Source organism: Apteryx mantelli, unplaced genomic scaffold (genome assembly GCF_036417845.1).
Source record: "Apteryx mantelli isolate bAptMan1 unplaced genomic scaffold, bAptMan1.hap1 HAP1_SCAFFOLD_34, whole genome shotgun sequence".
NCBI classification, from domain to species: Eukaryota; Metazoa; Chordata; class Aves; order Apterygiformes; family Apterygidae; genus Apteryx; species Apteryx mantelli.
Genome location: NW_027118693.1, coordinates 597,923 through 624,746, shown reverse-complemented (window position 1 = coordinate 624,746; position 26,824 = coordinate 597,923). Strand labels below are relative to the sequence as shown.

Below are 26,824 nucleotides of genomic sequence, written 5' to 3'. Positions count from 1 at the left end.
TTCTTTCACCACAGTCTTCCAACACAATCCTTCCTAAGTGTTGAAACTGCTGCTACAAAATGAGCAGAAATGCACGTCCTTTCCCGAGGGCATTAGGAGGATAGACATAATAATGACTGACAGGGTTAAGAAGGTGCAAAGCAATGATGTGGAAGAAGGACATTTAGACCAAGATCAGCTCTTAGATTCAAGATTCAGCTGCCCTGACTTAGCCGTCTTAAAGTCAGATGCTGTTTTCGGCTGGTCATCGAGGATGCCTCTTGTTGACAGAGACAATCATGCTCCCGGAGGAAGGAATCAATCCTATCCGAGTGCCAAAGATGGGGGAAATGACCCACTGCCTCAGGGTGCCTGCTTTTCTCAATGGGATCTGAGGGCAAAGAGTACGGATTTAGACTTGCAACTTTGGGGTATCTAAAGTTAGAAGACTCCTTCCCAGTGTGTCATGGTAGTCTCGGCAATTGATTCAGAGCCACGGGTACTTTGGCTTGTAATAGTAGAAGGCAAGTGATGATAATAATAGTAACAACAATGATGGTAATGGGTTGTGAATGTTTTCAGGAGGACTTAGGCACCTGCCGAAGAGCTATAGAGGAAGGAGGCAAAAGAATGTCAGCCAGGTATGGACCATGGCTCAGTGTCATCGACAGTTAAAAATCAGGCTTGTTCTTAGGGGCTCATTAATGGCTCTTGATGCGTTTATGAGAAACCTTATTTGATAATTTTGCAAAACTCCAAAGTTATCCAAAAGCAAAACCTTCTCAAGGAAACAGGAATGACATACTGCAAGAGGCCTTAATGAGGTTGTCAGTGCTCTTACTGGCCATTTTTGGCCCATGAAACCTACAGCTGGGAGAGATTTCATTAAGTCTAAATAAAGCGAAGGCTCTGAAGTACAACTGAGGCATATACTCCCCATACGATAAATATATCCAGCACATCTGGCAGGAACGAGGAGTCATGTTTTTCTTTCTTTTCTCATCTGACTCTAAGATGAGTTTCAAGTAAGTATCCAAATCAGGAAGAAAAGCATGAACACAGACAGCATTTTACTGAGTAAATCCATTTCTCATCCAACATGCCACACATTTGGCATCCTGTTGTAGACTTTTTTTCCCAAAGTTGCAGTGGACATAAAATAAACGGGACCATTCTTAATTTATATTTGCATCATTTCATACCATTTGAAGAATAGTATGCATGTTTTAAGTAGGCCAGATTATAACTGATAGACTAGATAATTGCACCATCAAGCCTGGTGCCTTGTAAGAATGAGGATGTACTACTTTAATTTTTAAAAACTTTCAAAATTGTTAGGAAGACATATGGGGATTTTATAATATTTACTGTGCAGCATCTCAGAAGCCAGTCTGATGAAGTGCCAGGCTTAACTGAAGTTATTGTAATCATGTCACTATTTTTAAAAAGACCTGAAAAAAATAGGCATTATAAAGAAATATTGACAAATTAAATAGATTCTGCGATGGGACCTGGGGAGTTGCTCGATTAAAGCATGTGTGTATTACAACATTAGGCAATTATTAAATTAACACATGGCAGAGTCTTCTCAGAGCTCTGAAAATGGATCCCAGCAGCATGCAGGTGGTAAAGGGAAAGTTATATGATACGCAGACATAAGTCTGAATAAAACTCCAGTCACTTACACATGGGAATTTAGGAGCTGAAACTGGTACCTTGATCCCACAGTAGCAATAACAGAGTAACTCACGTGGTGGTGAAAAATCTGTGCATTTTCCCATTCCCTCCAGTTAATAAGAAATTAGTCCCCAAAAAGGCAATTTTCCTTGTTCCCCAACTAGCAGCAAATCTGCTAGAGGAAAGAAGTGGGGAAAGGGAGGGGAACCAAGGCAGGCTAACTCACAAAATAATATACCATCTTTTTGCCCCATATCTCAGAGACTGGGAACACTTACCTGAGATGAGGGAAGCCCAGGTCCATCTCCTTCCTGTCCTGTAGGGATCTGGGTGATATTCTCCACCTCCACAACAACCTGCTCCAATACACAGTGCACAAATGAGCACATGGCATCTTTATTTCCTAAGCTGTTCCACTTCTTTAGGGAATTAAAATTCACTGGAGCAAAGACTAGAATTCTGTTTAACCGTCAAATACTTTTAATGGCTCTTGAAATCTGCTAAGCAGCATGGGATCTCTGGAGAGAGGGCGTGGATTAAACCTTCCTGCAAAGAGTGGTTGGAAGAGCCCTGTGACAATGAGATACTGGTTCAAGTCCCTGCTCTAGACATGGAAAAGAATTAATTTGATTTGACTCCCAGCTGAGTCCTGTATCCTCTAGGAAATGAGCTGTTCTGGGCTGATGGTCCCTCATGCCTTGCCGTTGGCATTGCTCTTGGTTGCAAGGATTTTTAGATGATTATTAAATCCAAGAGCAAAAGCCTGAGAGTGGTTCATTAGCCTGAAGGCAAGAGCAGTAATTTGGGAAGTGGGTTTGCCTCGGGGAACATTTAATTGTTTATACAAAGCTTCACAGTGTTGAAATGTGAAATTTACCATATAGGCATACAGTTTGTCTCCTTGGACTGCCAGTGGTCAGGGCACTTTTCTTGGCAGATGACTGATCCCTTAAATCCCCTCAAGCAGTGAGAAAATTCAGGTGACATCAACCTTGAGTAGCATATAACCTCTGGCCTTTGTTTTCAGCATGAAAAGTTTTGTGTTAAATAGAAAACTTCATTGAACCCCATGAAATATTTAAGATTTGCAGTTTGGGAAAGATGGAGAGTGGATTTTTGCTTCTGCTTTCTGAAACTCAACAATTAAAAAAAAATTGGGGGGTTTGACTGTTACATAGCAAAAAAAAAAAAAAATCAGTCATTCACATCATTCTAGCAATTACCCCTCTTTTCAGATTTAATTTAGCAAAACTGGGTCCCTGGAGTTAAAGAAAATCTAAAATAGTGGGTTTATTATTCTGGACCTCTTAGCATCTAGTAATTTCCAATATAATAAAATATACATGAAATTCCCCATTTCTGTAATGGTGTTTTCACTGCTAGTGAAGTCCAGTCTACACACAGAACACCCCTGGATGACAGCGCAGAATCTGTGTCGTTTAAACTCTAGTGATGATTTATTTTGAAGAACTAAATAGACAACAGGTGGTTGATGGGTGTTGTACAGCAATCTGCGGGCGAGACAGAATTTTGAGACAAAGTTTCCAGTTTGAAGATAAGCCACAGCTTGGCTAAAGATTCAGAACTGTTACAGAATCACAGAATCACAGAATCACTGAGGTTGGAAGGGACCTCTGGAGATCATCTAGTCCAACCCCCCTGCTCCACCAGGGTCACCTAGAGCACATTGCACAGGATTGCATCCAGGCGGCTTTTGAATATCTCCAGAGAAGGAGACTCCACCACCTCTCTGGGCAACCTGTTCCAGTGCTCTGTCACCCTCACAGTGAAAAAGTTTTTCCTCATGTTAAGATGGAAGTGTCTGTGTTTCAGTTTGTGCCCATTGCCTCGCGTCCTGTCGCTCGGCACCACTGAAAAGAGTCTGGCCCCATCCTCTCGACACCCTCCCTTCAGATACTTATACACATTGATAAGATCTCCTCTCAGCCTTCTCTTCTCCAAGCTAAACAGGCCAAGCTCTCTCAGCCTTTCCTCATAAGAGAGATGCTTCAGTCCCCTAATCATCTTTGTGGCCCTTCGCTGGACTTGCTCCAGTAGTGCCACATCCCTCTTGTACTGGGGAGCCCAGAACTGGACGCAGTACTCCAGATGTGGCCTCACCAGGGCTGAGTAGAGGGGGAGAATCACCTCCCTCGACCTGCTGGCAACACTCTTTCTGATGCAGCCCAGGATACCATTGGCCTTCTTGGCCACAAGTGCACATTGCTGCCTCATACTTAACTTGGTGTCCACCAGCACTCCCAGGTCCTTCTCAGCAGAGCTGCTTTCCAGCAGGTCAACCCCCAACCTGTACTGCTGCATGGGGTTATTCCTCCCCAGGTGCAGGACCCTGCACTTCCCTTTGTTGAATTTCATGAGGTTCCTCTCTGCCCACCTCTCCAGCCTGTCCAAGTCTCTTTGAATGGCAGCACAGCCCTCTGGCGTATCGGCCACTCCTCCCAGTTTTGTATCGTCAGCAAACTTGCTGAGGGTGCACTCTGTGCCTTCATCCAGGTCATTGATGAAGAAGTTGAACAAGACTGGACCCAGTACTGACCCCTGGGGGACACCGCTAGCTACAGGCCTCCAACTAGACTCTGTACCACTGAGCACAACTCTCTGAGCTCTGCCATTCAGCCAGGTCTCAATCCACCTCACTGTCCACTCATCTAACCCACACTTCCTGAGCTTGTCTATGAGGATGCTATGGGAGACAGTGTCAAAAGCCTTGCTGAAGTCTAGGTAGACAACATCCACTGCTCTCCCCTCATCTACCCAGCCAGTCATTCCATCATAGAAGGCTATCAGATTGGTTAGGCATGATTTCCCCTTGGTGAAGCCATGCTGACTACTCCTGATCACCTTCTTTTCCTCCACATGCATGGAGATGGCTTCCAGGATGAGCTGCTCCATCACCTTTCCAGGGATGGAGGTGAGGCTGACTGGCCTGTAGTTCCCTGGGTCCTCCTTCTTGCCCTTTTTGAAGACTGGGGTGACATTGGCTTTCTTCCAGTCCTCGGGCACCTCTCCTGTTCTCCATGACCTTTCAAAGATGATGGAGAGTGGCTTAGCAATAACATCCGCCAGCTCCCTCAGCACTCGTGGGTGCATCCCATCAGGGCCCATGGATTTGTGGGTGTCAAGTTTGCTTAAATGATCTCTAACCCACTCCTCCTCCACCAAGGGAAAGTCTTCCTCTCTCCAGACTTTCTCTCTTGCCTCCAGGGTCTGGGGCTCCTGAGGGCTGGCCTGACCAGTAAAGACTGAAGCAAAGAAGGCATTCAGTAACTCTGCCTTCTCTGCATCCTTCGTCACCAGGGCACCCACTCCATTCAGCAAAGGGCCCACATTTTCCCTAGTCTTCCTCTTGCTGCTGATGTATTTGAAGAAGCCCTTCTTGTTGTCCTTGACATCTCTAGCCAGATTTAATTCCAAACGGGCCTTAGCCTTCCTCGTCGCATCCCTGCATGTTTCACTCTCCCAGGCAGGGAATGAGGATATATTAACTATGTGGAAAACTTCCTTAGACACTTTGATGATTTAGAAGCCAAAGTCCTGCTTTCAGCAGTAACTTGGAAATTTAGTCAAGCTAAAAGCCAGATATACTTAGGAGCTCAGAGATACATGTAGACTCAGGTTAATCATGTGCATAGGCCCATCATAGTCAAGGAGAAGGAGAATCATTTTTTCATCCAGAAGATGATTTAGACCATAGGTTGGTGTTAATCTCCTTCTAGAGCAGCCTTCTCTCCCCTCAGTATACAGCGAGTCTGGACAATTGCCTTAATTTAGAAGCCCAGCTCTTAAATTTCTAGAGGTATGAGGAGAAGTCCCATCTTTGCCTCTCATGGATTTCAGTTGAAGAGAGGTGCCTGCCTACAATTGTCCTCACCAAGCATTCTCCAAGCACCCAAGCCCTACCTGATTTTACCCATGTTTGCTTAAAAATCCCAGTTGCAGTCAAAAGGCAATAAGCCTACAAGAGTGCAAATTTAGGTCAGTGGTTTCTACCTGTTATCTGAGAACTCTGGGTAGGACTTAGAGCATGAGGGGGCTGTGAGCTAGTTCAAAAGAATCCATAAGAAGTTGCTAAGAAAACTATGCCTTCATCCATGCCACAGAGCAATCCACAGCAGTGACACTTCCAAAGAGGCTGCATCTCTATCTAAAGCAAATGCAGAATCCACAGGTTGAAGATGTTTGAAAACTTTTGGTCTAGCCTATCTGGAAGAGTAATACTACAGCGGGAAGGGCAAAATAACTTTAATGATCCCACCCTCTCTCTCAAAAAAAAAAAAAAATCATTTTGCTTACAGAGAAAGTAAAAATTGAACTGGACATTATGAAAAATTCTCTATGTAGCTAAAACTATAACCTGGATAATTCATTTAGGCTAAATATATGGTTGTAATTGAAAATCCAAATAAGGTATGCATATGCATTGATCCATATGATTTAAATCAAGCTATAAAACATCAACATTATCCAGCAAAAGCTCCTGAAGAAATGGCAGCCAAGCAGAATATGATATTCCAGGGAGACAATTGCACTGGCTGGGAAAAGGACTTAATTGATTTTGACAAAGAAACCTATTTGCTGTTTAACTGATTCCTACTCTAAATTCACAGCTCGTTCAGAACTAGCAAAAGAAGCAGCAGAATAGTGATTACGCATGTCCTGTTACAACTGGTGAGGTCCAGATACTAGATTTGGTGATAGGTGGGAGCTTCATGCCTGCTGGACGCTTGTGTAATTTTTTAGCAGGGATTTTCTTTTCTTCCGGCCTTAGAAAGCCCTGGCCCAGAGAGCTCTCCTTCCCACCTCTTGGTCTGGGCTCTTTTGCGACCCGCCTTCCACAGTTCCCTCCTGAAGCCGCTGTGCTCAGAGGGCGACCACACTGCTCTACTAGCTGCTCCACTAGCCCACTCTCCTCGGTGCTTTCTTCTGAAGTGTCCTCAAAGCATCTTGCCTTGGCATGCATTTCTTTTTCTAACAACTTCTTCTCCTTCTTCAGGGTGTCAAGAGCATCACGGACGATCATTTCCGCATACGCTTTTAATTCTGCATGGAGGTGCTGAACGTTGGAAATGGCATTTTGGATGCCACGCCTTGCAAGTGTGCTACTCTCTTGCGACACAGCAGCAACATTTTGCAAAGGTTGCAGCAGGGGCAACCTTGTGGCGTCTGGTGTCCGATGTCCAGAGGCACTAGCTGATCCTTGCCCTTCTTTTGTGACCTGGGTGGAGACAGGTGTCTGGGGTGGCTGCGGTTCTCTCTTGGAAATAGCCTCAAGGGGCAGCTTCAGGATGTCAGAAAATTTGCACTGGAAGTGCCGTTCAAATTGGGAAGCTACGAAGGATTGCAAGGTGGCTACAACACGCTCAACAGCATCTGTGGCGATTTGGTCCCGAGAAGGCAGAGAAGATGCTCCGTCACAGCCTGCCACCTCAGCTTGCCTCGCTCTGCTTTCTCCCCATTTGCCAGCTCGCGTGGCTCCTCCGGCAACGCGCTGCTGCCTCCGCCTGGCCGACAGCCTGGCCTCAGAGGCGTCTGACGGGCTGCCTACCAAACGCTTCCCCAAGCGATCCAAAAGGGTTGCTGCAATCGCTCTAGCCACCTGTGCAATTTCCTGCTGGAGATCTGCAGGTGACGTCTCCGAAGGCTCTGCCCTTCTCGCGCTAGCAAATAACCTTCCACTGATTGCCAGGGGAGCCCTCCTTAGGATGTGCACTGACGGACGCAGCTCTTTCACCCTCTCCAGCACTTCCTCGAGCACGCTCTCAGCCAGCTTTTCCAGCTCCTGGGCTTCTGTCAGCGAAGTCCATGCCAGCGTGGTGCGGACTTGGTGATGCACTTCTTTCGTTACAGGCTTCTGTAAGAGAAACCAGCAGGAAGTGATGAGTGACTGGTGAAGAAAAGGGTAGAGGAGGGGGAGGAGGTTAGGTTGTTGGACTGGACTCTGCGCTCTTCTGCCATGGCTGCTGCCTGCTCTCATGACACCTCCGCCTCTTCTCGGAGGCTCGCTTGCACCTTTTCCAGTGCTGATGGAAAGAAGGTGAGTTTTGAGACCAAGAGAAAAAAAATAAGTCCTTCTTCCTGCAGCACCCAGCTGCTGTCATGCTTTGCCTGTCAGGCTGTGCCACAGGATGGAGCCGGGCGGCATTTAACATGCCCCGCTAATGAGAGGGCAGCATTTAACATGCCCCGCTAATGAGAATCGGGCAACAGCAGGCTCTTCTCTAAGCTAACCTCTGAGCTCCTGCAGGAGGAAACCAACCCGCCAAAGGCTAAGCACTGCCACTACTGGCCTCAGGGACGCTGCATGCTTGGCTGCTCGACACACGAGAAACCAGCAACAGGGACCGTGGGGACACGTGGTGCAGCTAAGGGATTTGTGCTGAGTGGCGGAGTCTGAGAGCACAAGAGCCCACTGAGAGTGCCAGGCACACCTGCTCCTGCTCAGCCGGCTGGGGGAGGCGTGCGTCTTCTTCAGGAGCCTCAGGCTTCTCCATGCTCTCCGCAATCCTGGCGAGATACCTTGGAAGAGACATACAGATGGCTGAAAGAGAGCGCCTGGAGCTGTCTTGCCCAGACCGTTGCCTGCTCAGCCCCTGCCCTCCTCCTGCTCTGGGCTTCCTGGCTCCAGTGCCCCAAAGAGCTTCCAGCTGCCTTTGCCAGCCTCCAGGCACTGCTTGCACCACTCTAGGCACAACCAGCCTCTGCTCACGCAGCAACTGGGCACTTTCCTGGAACACAAGGCCCCAGGCAGCACCTCGCCGAAGGGCCACGGGCCCGCTCCGAGCGCAAGCCTTCCTTGTGCTGCCTCTTACCTGGCCCTCACGTCCTGCTCTGCAGCTCTCAGGCTCTCTCGTTGCTCCCACAGCAGCCGCTCTCGCAGGTGAGAAATGTCCATGCCTTGCGGCAGTTCGGGGGCATTCTTTAATTTTGCCGGTTGTTCTCGAAGCATTTGCTGAAAGTTGACAGCAGGCTTTAGCTCCCCTTTGCCACAACATGCTCTCACGTGCCTGCGTGTGCAGGCTTCACGCTGGCCCAGAGCAGCGCTCTGCTTCAGCCGCGCACCCAGGGCAGGAGAGAAGGACTTCCCTCGGCACTGCCGGCAGGCGCTGGGGGATGACTTTCCTGCCCGCCCCCAGCCCCAGCCCTGTGAACCCTGAGCTTTACGTACTTGTTCTCGACGGTACATTTTGTCGGCCTCTGTCTTGAGCGTGGTCAGGTACTGCCTGTACTCGTTGAACTCCCGCAGGGTGCAAACGACCTATGGCGAGATGAGGGGGAGAAAGCAGCCACCACTTGTCACGCTCACTCCGCAGCCTGCCTTGCCCCAAAGAGCGCTAAGGCAGCGGGAGCTGCTCCCCTGCACAGCCTGCCCTGCCCAGCGGCTGGCGGCTTTGCTCCCAGCCAGCCAGCCAGCCAGCGGGGAGCAGCGCCCCTCGCTCCGCTGCCAGCCCACACGCCCGCTGCTCCATCGGCGCCGAGGCAGCGCGGCACAGCCTTGGAAGAGCAGGAGTGGAAATTCCCGGAGCGGGCTCTGGGCTCCTTCTGCCCCCAGGGAAATCAGCCCAGCAGCCCTGCGCCCTCCACCCGGAAGAAGCGGCTGCAGCAAGCGCTCTGGCAACCTGCCGCTGCCCCTCCGATGGAAACTGCTCTTCTCACCCTGATGTCCAACCTACTTTGCCGTCGCTGGTGATGTAACCTCCTCTCCTTAGTCGCCAGAGGTTGTCTTTGCGGTGGTAGTAGGCTCGCAAATGTGGGTCGTGCAGACTGTTGTACTCGGAGCTCAGGGAGCGGCAGTATGGATCTCCCAGACTGAAATAACCGGATGGCTGGTGAAGCTGCAGAAAGTATCGTCCGCAGCATGAGCAGGGTAGGAGAGATCAGGAAAGAGAGAAAGAGACTTCCGAGCTTTGTCAGCCCATAGGGTAGTGCTTTCAGGCCTCCGAGGTTGAGGGTATTGCCTGCAGAGCCTGGATTCACATCTCGGGCCCTGCCAGAAGGAGCCCTTCCCCCAGCACCTGGACGCCTTGCTGCCTACTGCACGCAGGGCATGAGCGGCACGCTTGCACGGCGCCACAAGGCAGGCTGGCGTTGGCTCTGGCAAGCTCGTGCACGGGCAGAGAGCAGCGGTGGGAGACGCTCTGCTGACCTGTGGCCGGTATCGGGCCCTGCTCTTTGCAACTCCTGCCTTCTGTCAGCGGCATGGAGCCCGGAGCTTGCTTTGCCCGCTGAGGCCTGCCTCATTTGAGGACTGCAGCTCCCACTCTACAGCACGTCGCCACGCTGATTTCTGTGAAAGGCTCTTTCTTTTGCAGGCTGCTCAATGGGTCTGGGCAAGGAGATAATGCAAAAGGAGGGACTTTTCCTCCCCCGTTGCCCTGCTTTTACCTTTTCCCCCAGCTCGGTCCGGTAGAAGACAGCGTTGGAGCCAGGCAGCAACGGGAGTTTGACCCCGAGCGGGATATCCAGCAGCTCAGGACATCCTACTCGGAGTTGCTGTCTTCTGCGCCTGAGCTAAAAAGACAGAGACGCTCATGGGCATTCGGGCCACCATCTCAAGAGGCTTCTTGCCCAGCACGTACCAGAAATGCTCTTTAAAGAGCCCAAGGAGACAAGGAGAGTGCAAAGAGTGGCCTATTCCACAGCAGCTCTCTGCTTTGTCTCCTCCTTCCCTGCAGCTCCAAAGCCTGTAGACCAAAGCCCTTGCGTCCTTGCACGCCACCCCTGCCGTCTGCCGAGCTGGAATCCGGCATGGGCAGAGAGACAGGACCCCCGGAGAGCCTCCACTGCCCTCTGTCTATCGCTGCCACTTCCCTCTGCACTGCCGCATGCCCCAGAGCAGCCCTGCGTGGTCGCCGGCTCCCAAGCTGAGCCCTCTGCATCCGTCCAGCATGCACCTTGCCCCTCTTCTCCTCTGCACTCAGCAGTCCGTCTAGGTCTCGGAGGCCAGCAGCGAGATAATGCTCCGTGGCTCCTATCAAGAGCCCTTCTGCAGCTGCGACCCTCCGCTGGCACCTCTCACTCCAGCGGCACGCAGCTCTGCTCGCCGCAGCCGGTCTCCCAGCGCTTGGCACTACCAGCACAACCGCGCACTGTTGCGTCGCCGCTTTCCCGCGCCACCGCCCCGCTGCTGCGAGGCCACCGCGGGGCCGGCCTGCAGCCCTGGCCTGCCCTTGGCTTGCAGGAGAGTTCAAGAGCAAGGCCGAGCCAGCCCTTGACAAGCCTATGCCAGGCCTTCCCCGGGCACGGCCATGTGTGCCCAGGGCTTGGCCTTTCCCAGGCACCAGCCAGAGCACCCAAGCCAGTAAATGGGTGCTCAGAGACACGCGCAGGCAGCGCTGCCGACCAGGACGCTGCTCTGGCTCACTCCGTGCTGCCCCACACCTCGCCCTCCCCGAAGACTCCTCTTCCTGGGGGGCGCCAAACGCACAAGGAAGGGCCCCGAGCTTCCCTGAATAACACCCAAATCTGGAGCGGAGCTCAGCCAAAGCTGCTGGGAACTCTTCCTGCTCAGTTAGTGGAAGGACACCCGCCTTCCTAGAAGAGCAGGCTAAACTAGAGGCCTGTCGGGCAGGAATGGTGCTGGCGACCTTAGGCCTCCAAGCTCATGGCCCGAAGTGTCTCTAGGGACACAAGCTTTCCCTGCTCCAGAGCAGCGGTGCTGCTCTTTAGCTCAGGAAGGTCTCTCTGAGCAGGGCTGGCCTTTCTCCTTTGAGCAGGGAGAGGCCGTGCTGCTGTCTGTCAGCGGTCATCGCCTTCTCCAAGTGTGCCGGGAGCCCCAATGAGCAGGGCAGGCTCACAGGTCTCAAAACCTGTGAACGGTGTGAGAAAGACGCTGCCTTTGCTGCAGTGCCCAAAGGGGTGTGAGGTGCTGGTGCAGGGGAAGCTCTGGCAAAGGGGCAGTGTGCGCGTGCCGCTCCCCACGTGGCAGCACCGCTGCCCCGACACCCTCTCTCTGGGGCAACAGCAGCCCACTGCAGCCTGGCACTTCCCAGCCATGGCTACACCCCCTCTCAAGACCGACTCCTCCAGCTCCAAGCGCATCCCCTGCTGACAGCTGCTGGACGAGTCCCGTTTGCCCAGCAAGCTGCCCCATGTGCCAGGCTGGCTAAAAGGGTCACTTGCTAACGGAGATGAATTGCCACCCCATAGGGTAAGGATGGTAAAGCCAAGGAGAGACAGAGAGAGAGACTTCCCCGGTGCCGTAGGGCATCTCCCTCCCTCCCTCCGAGGAAAACAAACCCAAACCAAGCAGCGCAATCCCCCTGCCCACCAAACTCCTTGGGGCGAGTGGAGTTCATTTTCCTCCTCCGAAAACTTGCCAGGTACCTGCCTTGCGTAGAGGACGGCTCCACTGAAACTGAGTGCCAGCAAGCTTTCCGGCTGTGTTTCTGAAGTACAGCTACTTCCTCAGTGTTCAAACGCCCATGTAAAGCTGAGCTTGTCCTTGCTGGGGTGGCCCAGGCCTGTGAAGCTGTTTCCTTGGTGTGACGGGACAGCGGCAGCCGTAGGTAGGCTGTGGGGTTTTGTGGCCGTGCTGCTGTAGCAGAGGAGAAATCTCGTGCTGGCCAGGTGGCAGCGTGGAGAGGAGGTCTCGGGGAGAAGCGAGGAGCCCCCTTTGCACGCAAGACAGAGCTTGTCCAGTGTTTTCTAAGCTTGCTTTGTACCAAAGACCTGCGTCTGCCTCAGTGGTCCAGGGGGGATTGCTGCCGTTTGTAATTGCTTGGACTGGACGGGCCCGTCCAGACGGGTGCTGTGAACGTGGGTCTTTAGCCCATCCTGCTACCAGATGATATTACCAAAGGGACCAAAGAAAGAGAGGCTGTTGAATTCTCTTCTTGTTTTGCTATGGATGAAATTTTCTTACCCGGAGACTTGACAACTGACTGTGCAGCATCTTATGATCGGTTTCTTTATTTCTCGGTGATGATTAAGAACACGGCTCTTTGCTTCCACCCCACAGCCGAATGCTTGCCTTGCAGTCAGGCAAAGCTATGCAGTCGGCAGTTGCCACTATGCAACAGTTTTACAGGATCCCAGGAACAGGAGTTTTGGTTCGACAGCTATTGAGCAAGATGCAGGTAGGTTCTTTTTGTCTTTTCCTTTCTAAATACCTTCTAGTATTACCTAGGTTTTTATTCCTGGTGGCAGAAATCCTCAGAAGTGCTGAACGTGACTAAATCAGCCAGTCTTAGAAGTCTTGAAGGCTGTGAAAAGGTGTCCCTAACCAAAACACATGGGAAAATACAGCTTCATCTTGTTGCCAAGAGTATTGTTTGCAAGTGTTATGATAAGTTCTTCCCTCCTAGTACACATGAAGCATGAATCAAGGGCTGTGTTGATTCCCATCTCTCTCTGGATTTAGGTGACATTCCCATGGGGGGAAGACTCATGGGTGCCATGCATTTTTTGTGCCCTTATCTGCACAGGGATTCTAACATCAAACACACCTGTGATTTGCCAAGGCTTCGGGGAAGTGCATTAAAACTGGTGCAATTACTCAAATCAGTAGTGCCGTGTCCTGCTGTTCCTTGAACCTAAAAGTGGCTGAGTCTGTATAATCATCACTCTTATATAAAAACAACCAGACTTAAGCACAACACAACCTTGGAACAAGCCAAGGCTTCCAACAAGCAACAGGGATGAATAACCAGTATTTTGCACAGCGGATCCTATGACAGAACTGGTGCACCCTGCTCCCCCAGCTGTACAGCTGTGCCAGCGGGTTCTGCAGGAGCTGTCACAGGAGAAAAGGCTGTTCAGCTCTGCTGTTCTCTGAGGAAGACTTTTTAAGATGTAAAGCCAGGGCTTTGAATTAAAGGATGAAATTATTACAGATGGTAACTTCTGAAGAGAAGCAGTCCTCACCGGGCAGTTGCAGCTGATTATATACAAATAGTTTTTGTAGATTTTTTCCTTTTTTTTTTTTTATTTTTTATTTTTTAATGTTCAGGAGCTGGCTACAGAGTGGGCTTTTCCCAGTAGTGATACTTCATGAACAGTCACAAGTCAGTACAATTTTGCAATATAAAAGCCTTTGAAGACACTGGAATACAGCTGAGTACATTTCTTCAGGTTCTGCTTTTTGCTTTCTAGCAAGAAATATTTTGGTATTTATTTAGTAAAGTCATTTCATCTTAAAATTTGCAGAATGAATGCATCTCTCTTGGCCAGTCTGAACAGCTTGTTTCAAAATTCCTTATAACTTTATTTGAACAGGAGAGAGAAGATCATATTCTAAAAGAAGCATTTTTCTCAACTCAGACCAAGTTTAAGTTTTTGGTTACTGCATTATTTTCCCCTTGTTTTGGAAACTGCCAGTCCCAAACCCCATAATACACATGGCCATAGCAATAGCAAAACACTGCTATGCATACACCATGCAAACCAGCAGCAACAATTTTCCCTTGGACTTCCATTTTAAAATGGGTGCAGCTGACATGAGAAACATGCCCATGAGAACAAAATGTTGGAAATACTTATATTCCAATATGAAAAAGAAAATGACAAAATTCCAACTAAATTTTACTTTTGCCCAGCCACATTTAGTCAGGAAATGAGCAAAAAAAAGTCAACATGTGAGTTAATATAAGTTCTGGAATTCTTAGTAACTTGATCTTGTCTCTGCAGACAAGCATGTACACATCTTTCCACTGAGCTGACTCCTTTTGACACAAGAATCCCTTCCACATTAAGTCAATCCAAAAAAAAGTTTTTTCTTGGAATTTGCTATGTCTGCTCAGATTTTTTTGCATAGATACTTTGGTGAATGAGATTCCTCAGAGAAAATAGGAAAAGCTAGCTCAACTGCAGGGGAATGAAACCAAGCTTTTGGGCCCTCTGTCCTTCCTTACGTTGTTTACTCTAGAGTTTGCTGCATTCTCTTTTGAGCCAAGTTCTTTACAGCAGTATTGACAATGGGAAGGTATGAAAACCTGAGCCAAGATCTGCAACCATCAGGTTTTCTGGAAGGAGTTCTCCATTTTATTTAATTCTGCAACTTTTAAACCTGAGATGTGTGCCAAATCTTCTTACACAGTTGAGAATCTCCAGGTGTGACCATAAATCAAAGCCAGAATAAGGAAATCCTGAGACTAATAATATAAAAGCTTGTTTAGCTTCACACTGGATCTTAAAGAAAGTAAATGAAGAAAAAGGGAAATCTGCGTTGAAACTTTCCTTTAAGGACTGTTACTTAATCTTGTTTCTGAGTTAAAACGCAAATGAAAAGAAATAAGACTTTGGTTCTTCTGCCTAGAGTGGGTAAACCAGCAGACAGAAGAAAAGGGAAACTAATTCAGTGGGAGCAAAATAAGCCTCTAGTCTGCTCCAAAACCACTTTTGTGCTGATATAGTTGTGTAGAGAATTTTTTGTAATTTATCAGCCAGTGCAGCCTTTGGAGGAGGCACAACTCCTCCCCTGTATAGGAACTTATCCCAGTAGGGTACAAGGAATGCACACATGAGGAAGTTAGCACAGGTAACTGATGTGAATTTGAGCATCTCAGCTCCTGGCTGTCTTATTTCCCCACTGTTTCCATAGAGAAGGCAACAGACTCCATGTTCACGCACTGAATACTGCACACAAGCCTGTTTGCCTGCTTATGCTGTCACTGCATTTTTGTCCAAGAACATCTCCATCTGTAGCTATTGTAGCTGTGTGCATTACCCTGTATGCTTTCTCCTGTGTTCCTCAAGGAAGGTTGTACTGCTTGAATTATTCTACTGTACGAAAAGCCTAAGAGACCCTCAGTTCCTTAATCCAGCATGGTGCTGAGCCATCCCTGGAGGTTGCTAACACCCTGAACTCCTTAGTCTTCAAGGGAGCTCAGAAATACTCAGGACCATCTAGGATGTGATCTTCCCTGCTTTACACCCACTCCTCCAGTGGCTAGACTATTACAAAGCATGAAGTCCCCATGGTTCTGCAGCTGATGCTCATTCACCCTTCTGGGCTCATGGTTCAGCTCCACAATGAGGATGAGGGGATCCAGACCAGGGCATATGAGCAGGGGATGAACAGACACTGCATCACAGACTGCATCCCCTCATCTGCTGAGGATCAGCAAGAAGGGATAGGAAGTGAGACATATGCAACAGTAGATATTACAGGCAGAACCATTTTGAAGGTTTAAAATTGCTTTTCTCTCTATTAAAAAAAAAAAAGGCAGCGCTTCCAATCAGTTTCTTGCAGGGTAAACACTGCACTCTAATTTGTTTGGTAAACCTTGTATTTTCAGCCATAATTACCCTATCAAGGCACCTAAATGAAGATGACATTTGAAGTGACCTTCAGCTTACAGCTGCAATAACCATCCCACAGGAGAGGTGGGGAGGGAAGGCAGCACTTGGTTCCCAACGTGAGAGGTGCCTGTGAACATGCCAGCCAGATATTCCTCCAAAAATCAGCCCAATTGAGACAGAGAATCACGTTTCAGTGGGGACAGCATGCCCAAGACTAAGCTCTTTGATGTCTCTGCTAGAGGAAGGACCACTGTAAGGTAAAGGCAGTTTGTTGTTTCCTCAAAAACAGATAGCTCAGGATATTTTTCCTTCTAGGGAATAACAGCTCCTGCAGAACTGAAGTAGGTGAGGATACTGTTTCTTAGGAAACTTAGGCCCTCTATCCTTCAGCTCCTTCCCTTCTATCCTTCTCCTCCTTGGCCAAATCCCACCCAGACTGAACCCCTCTCTGAACAGTACTCTCCTGCTCTTCTCCCACTTCTCTGCTCTGGTCTCTTCAAACACTCCTCCCTGACACACTAATTCTCTCCATTAATCCCAGTCCCATTTGCAAGCTGCCATAGGGGCCCTTTACAGAGATATCTTGAGCTGAAGATCTGCCAGACCTTAGGAGTGTTTCTGCTGCCTGTCCCAACTCTTGCCCCAGCAGTCCTGGTACACTCAGCTGAGAAGGCAAGCTGCTAATTGATAAGAAACTGATTAAGAGCAACAAAGTCCAGAGTTTGCTTCCATCACCCCCAGGTGCTGAACTCAGACCAGTAAGCAGCTGAACTCCCTCGCCCACCTCTGAGAGCTGCAGAGTTGAGTAAGGACAAAACTAACATTTGAAGAATTCTGCAATAAAAAAGGAGACTGCTGAAACTCGCAGAGATGCCCAAGTGGGCAATGCAGGAGTAGAGATGGGCAGGAATCTGTCTGAATTTGCCTACCTGGCCAGCATTCCTGCTCCACTGAGCTCCCAGAGTTTATGAAGGGCTTAACACAAGTGGACAGAAAGACAGTATCGGTACTGAGGATGGCACAAAAAACAGCCACATCAGCATTCAGCTTGTTAATTATCCTCTGGATCACCTCCCCTCCACATTCACTGCAGAAGAATCTCAAGGCATTTCCAAACCTAAACAAATATGAGAATCAAAAGGAGACTGGGAAGTCAATACTGCAAATGGATTTTCCATTACCACAGGGGCAAGCACCAATGTCCAGAAAGCACCACAACCAGGGTAATTATTTGCTGCCTATACTCTGTATTCACAGAAGGTGCCTTGCCTGGTTTGCAGCAGCAAAGGGCAACTGCGTTATTGATCAGGTCAGATGCCTGTCACCCTCACAGGCATCAGGGGGTTTCTGAACAAGCCACACAAAGGCAGTATTGGAATTGTCACAAGTTCATGCTTGATTTGTAAGGCAATCCGAAGCAGATTTATTGATCCCCTTTCCTCCTCTGCAGGGCAGAGGGAAGCAAAACAAAGCTTTGTAGGACCTGTCTGGTCCTACTGCCAGGACCTGACAGAAGAGGCCTCCGGCAGGAACCTCTGGAAGAAGGAAGAGTGAATGCTGAGGCCTGTAGAGGTTTCTAACTGGAAAAGCACCAGTGTGCCCCATTTGGGAGCATGGATCACTGCAAAATGCTGCTATTGAAAGCAGCCCTGCCCTTCTCCAGCAAATAAATGCCTTTTCTCAGCTGCTCCTAAACCCATCCTGATCTCACCTGATCACCTCACCCTGTCCAGGGGCACAGGATCCAACTCAGAGCACATCAGGTATATCAGAGCACAGGGAATTCCCTCCAGGGTTAGCACTCCAGTGCACTGAAGCATCCAATCTTTCTCTGATGCAAAGTAGGGACAAGTAATAGGAAAGAGGGGATAGGGCTTTGCAATATAAAAGCACAGGGCCAAATACTAACCCACAAAATAGAATTCCTGCCTGCTCACATCAGACAACAGCTGGAGAAAGATCAAGCAGAGTAGTTCCCACAGCCTGATCCTGCTCCCACACTGACCAGTCACGATAGCATCATTTCCCAGCACTGAGGGTAGAAACATCATCCCTTTTCCTTTGCAAATTAATTCAAGTCAGCTTTGAAGGACTTAAGTTCCCCAACCAAGATGACTTAAGGTCATATAAAAACTAGAACTCACAGGAAGTTTACATCTAATCCAGGCCCCAGCTAGCAAAGCAGCCCTTAAGGGAGGTCACAAGCTTATTCTTTAAACAGGGTGTTTTCTTACAGCAGGCAACAGTACAGTTTTTGTAGAAGAGGTGACAGTATGAGTGCATCAAGTAGCATGGAAATAAGAGGGTGAAATTAGGCTCCTTGCAAACAACTAGAGAGCCTTTGCCTTTCAGCACTAGCCAAGAACTTTAGAGAGATTAGTCTATTACCTTCATGACAAGGCTGCTAACCAGAGATTTGTGAAAGTGACAGCTTTTTAGAGCATGCCCAAGGTAGTCTTCGCCCAAGACCAGCACACTCCCTGACCTAGAAGTCAAGCATTTGAACAAAGAGCAGGGAACAGAGAGAAAAAGGTAGAAGTGCATGAATACAAGTGGAGAATTAAATAATTAAAATATTAAGCAAACTGGCAGAGGGAAGTGAGGTGGCATCTAGGAAGAAGCAAACAAGGAGCAAGTGGCCCTGTGATTGCATTTAAAACTCAAATCAGCCTGCAACTGAGTTATCACATGTGGCCACAGCATAGCCAGGGAGAAATAGTAGGAGGAAAGGGTAAAATATAATCACTTGGGTTATAACTGTCAGAATCAAGGAACACCACATCATTCCCAAGGGCCACTAAGAGCCAAAAGAGACATCTCAAAGCATTTCTACTGTGCTGGGGTGCTTGGCGAGGATTGTCACATTACTTTGTACAGAAGTCTAAAGAAGTTTGTATAATTCAAAGCATAGCTAGTCAGAAAAACAGGTTTGGATAAGATTGAGAGCAGTCTCGATGCTCCCCACCGAGTTCAGATGAGTTCCACTTTAAATCATCACAGAAAGCCAGTCCATTTCTTCTGCATCCATCTCTTTCCACCTTCATCACTCTGCTGCCTCTGCAGCATGGATGAGACCAAGAGAGGAAGAACTCACAGGAAAGTCACACACCATTCCTAGCCACAACTAGTCTGGTGAGAGTTTCGCCCTCCTTGCTACGTCTAACAAATCTCAACGGTTCCCTAAACCTTCTGAGGTTAAACACAGGAGAAAAGGCACATAGACACTTCCACTCAGCCTACCCTTCCTAAGCAGAGCTTTAGGAGCTGCCGTGAAGAGGATGGTTTAGCCTGTTGCAGGCCATAGAAGCTCTAGCAGTACTACAGAAGAGCCAAAGCCATACAGGTGCTAGCTTGCCCCCCACAAGGGCCAGCACAGGGAATACAAGGAAGATCCCAGCTGTGTGCACAGCTTGAGTTTTCACCTGCTAGCACCTGGAGAGAGGCCCAAGGGTAGGGTGGCTAGGGAGCAGCATAAGACAATGGCTCCTTCAGGTTACAAGCTGGATGTACAGCAACCAGGAGAGAAAGGAAAAGACTTTCTGCTCTGTTCTCTTGGGCTTGTCTCAAAAAGATCTCAGGAATGCAAGTACTTTGAAAGTCTTTCCCCTAAAGCACCAGTTTTATTTGGACACAAAACCTGGGCTAGGACTGCACAATGGGGCTTTGACTTCTGCAGTTTCACCTCCCTGAACATCTGATAGTTGGCAGCTCTCTCTCAGGGTGCCTTGAGTAAACGAGGCAAGGTGGGAGCAGGGACAAACAAAGGTAAAAAGTGCTATCTGGTAGCCCTGAGCCCTCAAAAGGCAGCCACAGAGATTCCCACCATTCAGAGCATCTCTTAGCTGGGAGAAGAGAGAATTGAGAATTATAGATTTTAAAAAGTCAAGGTCTTTAAGGAAAAAAAGTGATTGTTTTTCCCCTGACATTTGGGCAGTTCATTGCTTTAAAGACATCCTTGAGGGGCATTGCTCTGGAACCTTCTAACTGAAGAGAAGGAATTACTCATGCTAGCAATCATCCTGTTTGCTTAGCACAAAGAGGTCATATTCACAGAAACAGTTTACCTCCAGCATGGTTTAGTAGTCCATGTTTTTCCTTTATAAACTCAAACATCCAGAAACATCCTTCAGGGGGAAAAAAAGAGCCCTTCAGAGTGATTCACCTTCTCCCAGTAGGAAGAGAACTGGGCACCAGGCTCCCAGGGTAAGAGTAGCCATTAGTGTGTATAGGAAATGGAGTTAAGCAGTAAGTTAGAATACGCCCCAGTGATCCATAAGTAGACAAATCATGATTTACTAGGCTAAGCATAATATTAATCTGACATGCTGCAATATTAAAATCAACATAGCGTATGGGAATATGTAATTATTTCCTAAGAAGCACTTTTGTCCAAGGAAGTTTAAATAAAAAGGTTCAGACACCAAGGTAGCGAGGTGCAGCTTTGCTGGTGAAGAAGAGAAATTGCAGCAGATTTCCTACTGAATAGCAGGACTACTTCTGCTACTGCTTACAATTAGTGCCTCACTTCCCTCCCTACAAGCTCAGCTGTGATGATCTCAGGCAGACTGAAGCTGCCTCTCGTTGAGCTCTTTGCCAGGGAGGAATTGCTTGGCAGTAATCAAAGCATCCAGAGGAGAGATGACCCCTGCAATTTATCTCACATCAGATCTCGACAATAGCTTGGCCTGGCAATTGTCATTGGCTTATTATTTTGTCTTCAATGAGACCTAGTGGCTACACATGAGAAGCAGAGTTTGGGTTGTTATCTGATAGTCTCTGAAGTGCTCTGCTCAGTGAAGCTGGACCTGGAGCTTTACCACATCAGGGGATCACATTGTATCAGTGGAATGACTGAACCAAGACTAAAGGGCCACATGAACCTGCCACGGTACAGCGCTAAGCCATTACGCACAGTAATGTGGGGATAGAAGTGTAGTTGGAGCAGTAGCCATTTCTGCTTAAGAGAAGAAAAATAGAGGAAGAGTTCTTCCTCTAAACCCATACTTACTTCCCACAAGGGGGCCTCCTCCCGCGTCCCCATTTCTAACATCTAAGAAAAGGGAAGCTAATATTGGTGTCTCTGGCATTAAGTCTGGAGGAAGCAGCACTCACATTGGTAACAGATTCCACTTCTTTCCTTGAGAGGAAGGCAAGCCATACAGAAGAGAAACAAGTATGACTCTTATTATGTCAGTCCCTCACTCCCAATGGCAAGCAAAGCATTTGCTCTGTCCTCCTCAGCTACTCCATAGTCTGGTAAGTCCGGGGTGGGGGGAAGGGGAAGCTGTTTGGAAGATGGCTAAGCTTGGTAGCTGAAGAGCTTTTGGCTCAATTGGAGCACCTCCTGGCTAGGAGATGGTGGTGCCAACAGGACCAGCACCAGCAAGTATCTGTCACCGATGCTTTAGTGATTTCCCATCCCAATGGGTCCGCATCTTTCCCAGGCAGCCACTCCAGCAGTCCACTCTCCCACCACAGACCTTGAAGTCTTCACCAGATAGAAGACAACTATAACTCTAAGAGGGGAATTAGGCGTAAGAGGTGTGGCAGAATGCAACTACCCCCCCCCCACACACGCACACACACACCTCAGGCCCAAAGCATGGCAGAGCACAACTACCCCCCCCCCCCCATCTCAGGCCCAAAGAGTGGTGAAGCACAACTATCCCCCCCATGCACAAACACCTTATCTCAGGCCCCAGCTGACCTCAAATAACTGACTGCACCCAGGGCTGACCAGGAGGAACTAGGTGATACTGGTTGCAACTGGTGAGGCCAGAAATGGGCATGAGAAAAAAAAGGTACAACTCCACACCAAATATTGTATGACCATGAGTCAAACTCCGTGCCCGTAAATAGTGCTGCAGCCTAGAGCCCCTTGAGCTCTCCTGCACAGCAGCAGGCTGCACAGCAGTGAATCTCCCCTTGAGTTGGGACGCCCCTCAAGGTTACTCTCCTGGAGTTAAGAGAACCTCCAACAAGAAACCATTGGAGTGGTAAGAAACTGAGACTCGGGCACTAACAAATGTGCAGTAAGATTTGCTTGCTATGACTACACTGTATGGCCATCTTCAATAAATCTGTTAACTAATAACCAATAACCTTCTCCCCCCCCCTTCACCCCCACGACAAGAGGCCAAATGACAAAGGCTGTCAGGATCCTGAAAGCTCCCCACAGCTTTTCCAAGTGTTGGGAAGCACCAGGAGGACACATGCCTGCCACCAGGCCTAGAAATGAGAAGGCATTATAGCTCAGCCTCTCCCAGGCTAGTACCAAAGTTCACAGCTGTACTCCTTATTGTTCCACTGCTGGTTGACCACTTCTTGCATTCCTGAGTGCAGTATCCCAGCATCAAGATATGTTACCCAAAACACTTAAGGCCTGAATACTTGGATAACCACCAGCTGATGAACTAGTTTTGTGCATCCCCATTGCTGAAGGCAGGCTCTGAAAACTTCTGGGACAGGCACAAGCACTGCTACTGTTTTCTGTGACGACTCTTGCTCTGCTACCCAAGACCCAGGATGAGCATGCTCAGAGTCTCCATAGCAGAACTGCAGGCTTGCTCCTACGGCACAAGTCCAGCCTCTACTTTGCCCAGAACCAAAGAATAGGAAGATGACTACCTACTCCCTTACCTCCAGACCTATGGAAATTGCAACTTGGAAGCATCCTGGGAACTTGAAGACCATTGCTTAGAGGCTTCTGAAACTATTTTCAGAACTCTGTTCACATACTGCATTTTCCAGTTCCTTAAGTGATACTGCCTTGTTCTGCACCAGAGCTTTTGCAGGTAGAAGAGTACAGTTCACATCTGTTGATCAATACCTGTTCTTGCAGCCTCTCTCCAAAAGAGAATAGAAGGTAAGCTTTCCTGCATGCAGTAGTTTTATTTGAAACAGTTATAACCTAGTACAAGCAGCTTCTAGGAAGACACTTCTAGAAATTGAACATTAGCTGAAGGCTTTAGACCAACAGCAGTCGTTGTGCTGAGCATAGACACTGTCTGGGCACATTGGTGAAGGACATATCATGAACTCCTTGCTAGAGAGGAGGAAGCATTGGATGCTTCAGCTGTTTTACTTCTGGCCCAAGTATCAGCCCCTACTCCTGAATGGATCTACAGCCATTTAGGAAGTGTGGCCCTGCTACCTCACCTCCCTCAAGAGTTCTTAAGACTTCTTACTTAATTCATCAATACCCAATAGACACCACAGATGTGACATCTCACCCTCAGCTGGAATGGTGTGTGTGTAAAGTTATCCCAGAAAAGACTCCCCCCAGAGCTGAGCCAGGCAGACTGTGTTCAGAGCCTTACTCCCTTTACATGAGGGTGGCAGAGGTTTCATGGGTCCCTGCTCCTACTGCCTGTGCTTCCTTCTCCTCCCTTGGAGAGAAGAGTCCCACCAGCCAAGAGAGAGGCATGTTGTTCTTCAGGTAGTCCAGCAGCTCCTCCATGTACTCCTGGATCACAGCCAGCTTCCCCTGGCTCTGGGTCAAGATGCTGCTGGACAAGTCCTGGAAGGAGCTTGCTGCTGAGAAAGCAGCATGAAACTCCTCTAGGTTACCAAGAGATTGTTTCACCTTATTCTGAAGGCTTGAAGGCAGGCCTTGGATTGCAGATACTATTTTACAGCAGGTGATCTGCAGCTGATGTGTGATACTGTGTGCCATGAGCAGGGCCAGAGACTCCATCTCCTAGAAGGAGGCAGAAAGGAGAAGGTCAGAGGAGCAAGTTACTTTAAGAAATCAAGCAGGGAAAGGGTGAATCAGATCCCTCTGCTTCCCTCCCCATGGGCATACCTCTGGCTTTGCAGAACTTGCATCTCCACTCTCCCTAGGACACTTCTTACTCCAGTCCAGCCACATCTGGCATAGTTTCTCTTGCCCTTCCTGAAGCTTTTGGTTAAATCCTTGCTTAAACACTTCAATCTGGGGGAGGGGGGGGGGAATCAGAGTGTCTCAAGACAGAAACCTGCTGGTCATCAACACAGCTGTCACTGTCATAGTGAGGTTGAGACCAAGTCATACATTTGGCCCTGTCCTGCTCTCCAACAGGGAGGCAGAGCTCTACCTACCAGTTCAATGACGCAGTGAAGCTGTGCAAGGGCCTCCTGCATGCCCTGCCAGGCCCGCTTCATTTTATCAGTTGAGTGCAGGTAGGCAAACTGGCGGAGTTCATCAGAGAGAGACCCCAACCGCACAAAGTACCTCTGCTTCTCCTGCTGCTGCTCCATAGATATTATGTCTGTGCCCTCCCCAGATGCTGCCAGTTTGGCTGAGGAGAAAGACAATGCCTGTAAGTGTCTGACCAGAGATGCTTAATAAGAAAACTAAACAAGCATCAGGAGAGCTTGGACTATGAGCCAGGTAGCCTCCAACATAGCACTTCCTATTAGTTCTTAAACCCATTTCAAAGATGAGAAAACAAGGTTGGTATCCCCATTTTGATGATCCTCATTAAATATGCAGGCATATATGCCACTTCCTGACCTAGTTCCTCATTTCCAATAGGCAGACTGAGGTCATCTCCTGTTTCCTCCAGCACAGCTCCTGCTCTGCTCGCAGCCATCTGGCACACTCTGGAATCTGTAACCACTGCCACACTGCTGGTCACTGCAGATCTGGCAGCCTCCATGCCACTCTGAAGAGCCTCCTTGGTTGCATCTATCACCTCTGTCACTTTGCTGCTCACAGCATCCTATGCATCAGCCACTCTGGATGACATTAGCTCTTTTGTGTCAGAGAGAACCTACGGAAATAGGTTAGTGTCAGATAAGAACTGCAGTGCTCTGTGACCCGGTCCCTGCTGGACCAAGAAGAGTCTTCAGACAGTATCTCCCGTTTGCTTTCTTACTCCTAAGAGAGCTCACTCTATGCACTCAGAGATTTGTTTCCTCAAGAGAATCTGAAGTATTTCTATCCTTGTGAAGGCCAGCTCTGCCCCCCTCTTCCAGCCAAGGAGGGCATAGCCTTTGGTTCTTACCTGGTCCATTGACTTTTGAAGGAGAGGGAGCTTCTCCCCTACTTTATCCAAGCCCTTGAAGGCATATTCATTTGCCACAGCAACTGCAGAAAAGAGGAGGTGTCAAGACTTGGGTTTTCTACTATTTCATCTTGCAAGTTCTGCCTCCCCGATTATGCTGCCTTGCAGGGACTGTGGGTAAAGACTCTCACTCAGGCAGATGTGTTTTGATGTAAACTGGATTTGCTGAGCACCTTGTCTTGGTTTCCACTGCTGCTTGGTCTTGAGCTAAGTCTGTTCACTTTGAGAATAACCAGTCCCCACTTGCACTAGCAAGAACATAGCCACATACTTTGGAGTCCCACCTGCAGCTTGTTTAGTTCTTGACCAGACAGTTGCTTAGCTCTCACTTCTGCCCTAGCCTCCATGTCCCAGGGATCTAGAATCACACAGTAAACAGGAGGGGGCCCACTCTGGTCTTAGAGTTAAACCAGGCCTGTCACATCAGCTGTTTTGTCAGACCCTTGCCATCAGGATCAGTCCCTCTCCCTCCATGAGGTTTAAAAACTTCTCACATGCTGAGGGTCTAGTTCTGGTTCTTGTTTTTTTTTTTTGTTTGTTTGCTTTTCCCCCCCCTCCCATTTGTGGGGGTTGGGGGGGGGAAAGGCAGCTCCACAGGAAACAGGACCATTAGTAATGATAGCCCTCCAAGTGGGGCTTTTCTTCCAGCCCCCATGGGCTTCTAAGAATCAAACTACAAGCAGCTGTCACCTAATACTTTGGGCCTGGCAAGATCAGTTTTAGGGTAGTCAACACCTGAGTCAAATCCAGTCCTTCAGGAAGAGACACTTCTTCACGCTACTCTGATTAGGACTCAGCCTTTTTTGCTTTACTTGTAAGTCTGGAGCTATCCCTTTAGTAAGTCAATGAGAGAGGTGCCTTTCCACACCCAAGGGCTCCTTTCAGGGTTGGAAGGAACCAAAGAGTTAGGAGTCCCTCTGGGAAGGGGATTTGGCCCTCACAAGCAGGTGTAAGCCTCCCCACCACATTACCTTGAGGCTCTAGTGTAGTCAGAACTGGTTGCACACAGGTAGCTGTGGCTTCAGTCACACTCTTCACTCCTTGCTCTGCTGCCTCACCCACAGATCTGATGTAGGGGTGGCTCTCCTTGGTGGAGACATAAGCTGTAGAAACCACATCACAGGCAGAGCTGACCAAGGTCAGGTTAGCCACCAGATTTATTGCAGCCTACAAGGGCAAAAAAAATAAAACAAGCCATGAGGCTTCCAAGCCTGACAGAGCTTTCTATGCAGCCCTGCACCAAAGCTTCACCTTTCTGCCTGTTCAAGTAACCTGATCTGGTTGAAGGAGAGCAAACCACAGCTCATATTCACTTCAAAACCTGCAACTCACTAAAGAAACAAGCTGTGGAACGCTATTGATATTTATGGTTGGTCCATAACAGAAAGGTTTTCTTCCAATACAGAGTCATCCAAGGGACAGAGGAGAGTGTAGACAGTCTCAGTACTGCTAGAACCTTACCCAGCTCCAGTTCATTTGACATAGTTATTAAACAGTTCCAGGAAAAGCTTTATCAGAACAGGATCGCATTGATGTTAAGCTGGAAGACTCCACACTAGTCAGCAAGACACACGCTGCAGTCCACGGAGGCAAGTGCATCAGGTTTTGGGGCCCCCAAGACATGGGAGCCATTCTACGAAAGCATTGCCCAGGCTCTCGACTAGAGATGTAGAGAAGCATCACTCCTAGGCAAGAGCCAGGCTATTTTGCTTAATCTAGCAGGTTATTTACAGGGTCTTCAGGCCTGCTCTTTTGGCTGTGCCACCACTCATTCCCAGAGAAGCTGCAGGGCACAGGCTGAGCAGAAGAGACTCCTCCCTTTGGGCAGGCTTAGTTTCCCCCTAGCCACAGTAGCAGCCACT

At 48.6% G+C, this 26,824-nt stretch overlaps 1 pseudogene; it reads right to left on the bottom strand.

Annotated features, from left to right (window-relative positions):
- Positions 1-244: 244 nt before the first annotated feature.
- LOC136996311 (perilipin-3-like) lies at positions 245-26,438 on the bottom strand (annotated as a pseudogene).
- Positions 26,439-26,824: the final 386 nt, after the last annotated feature.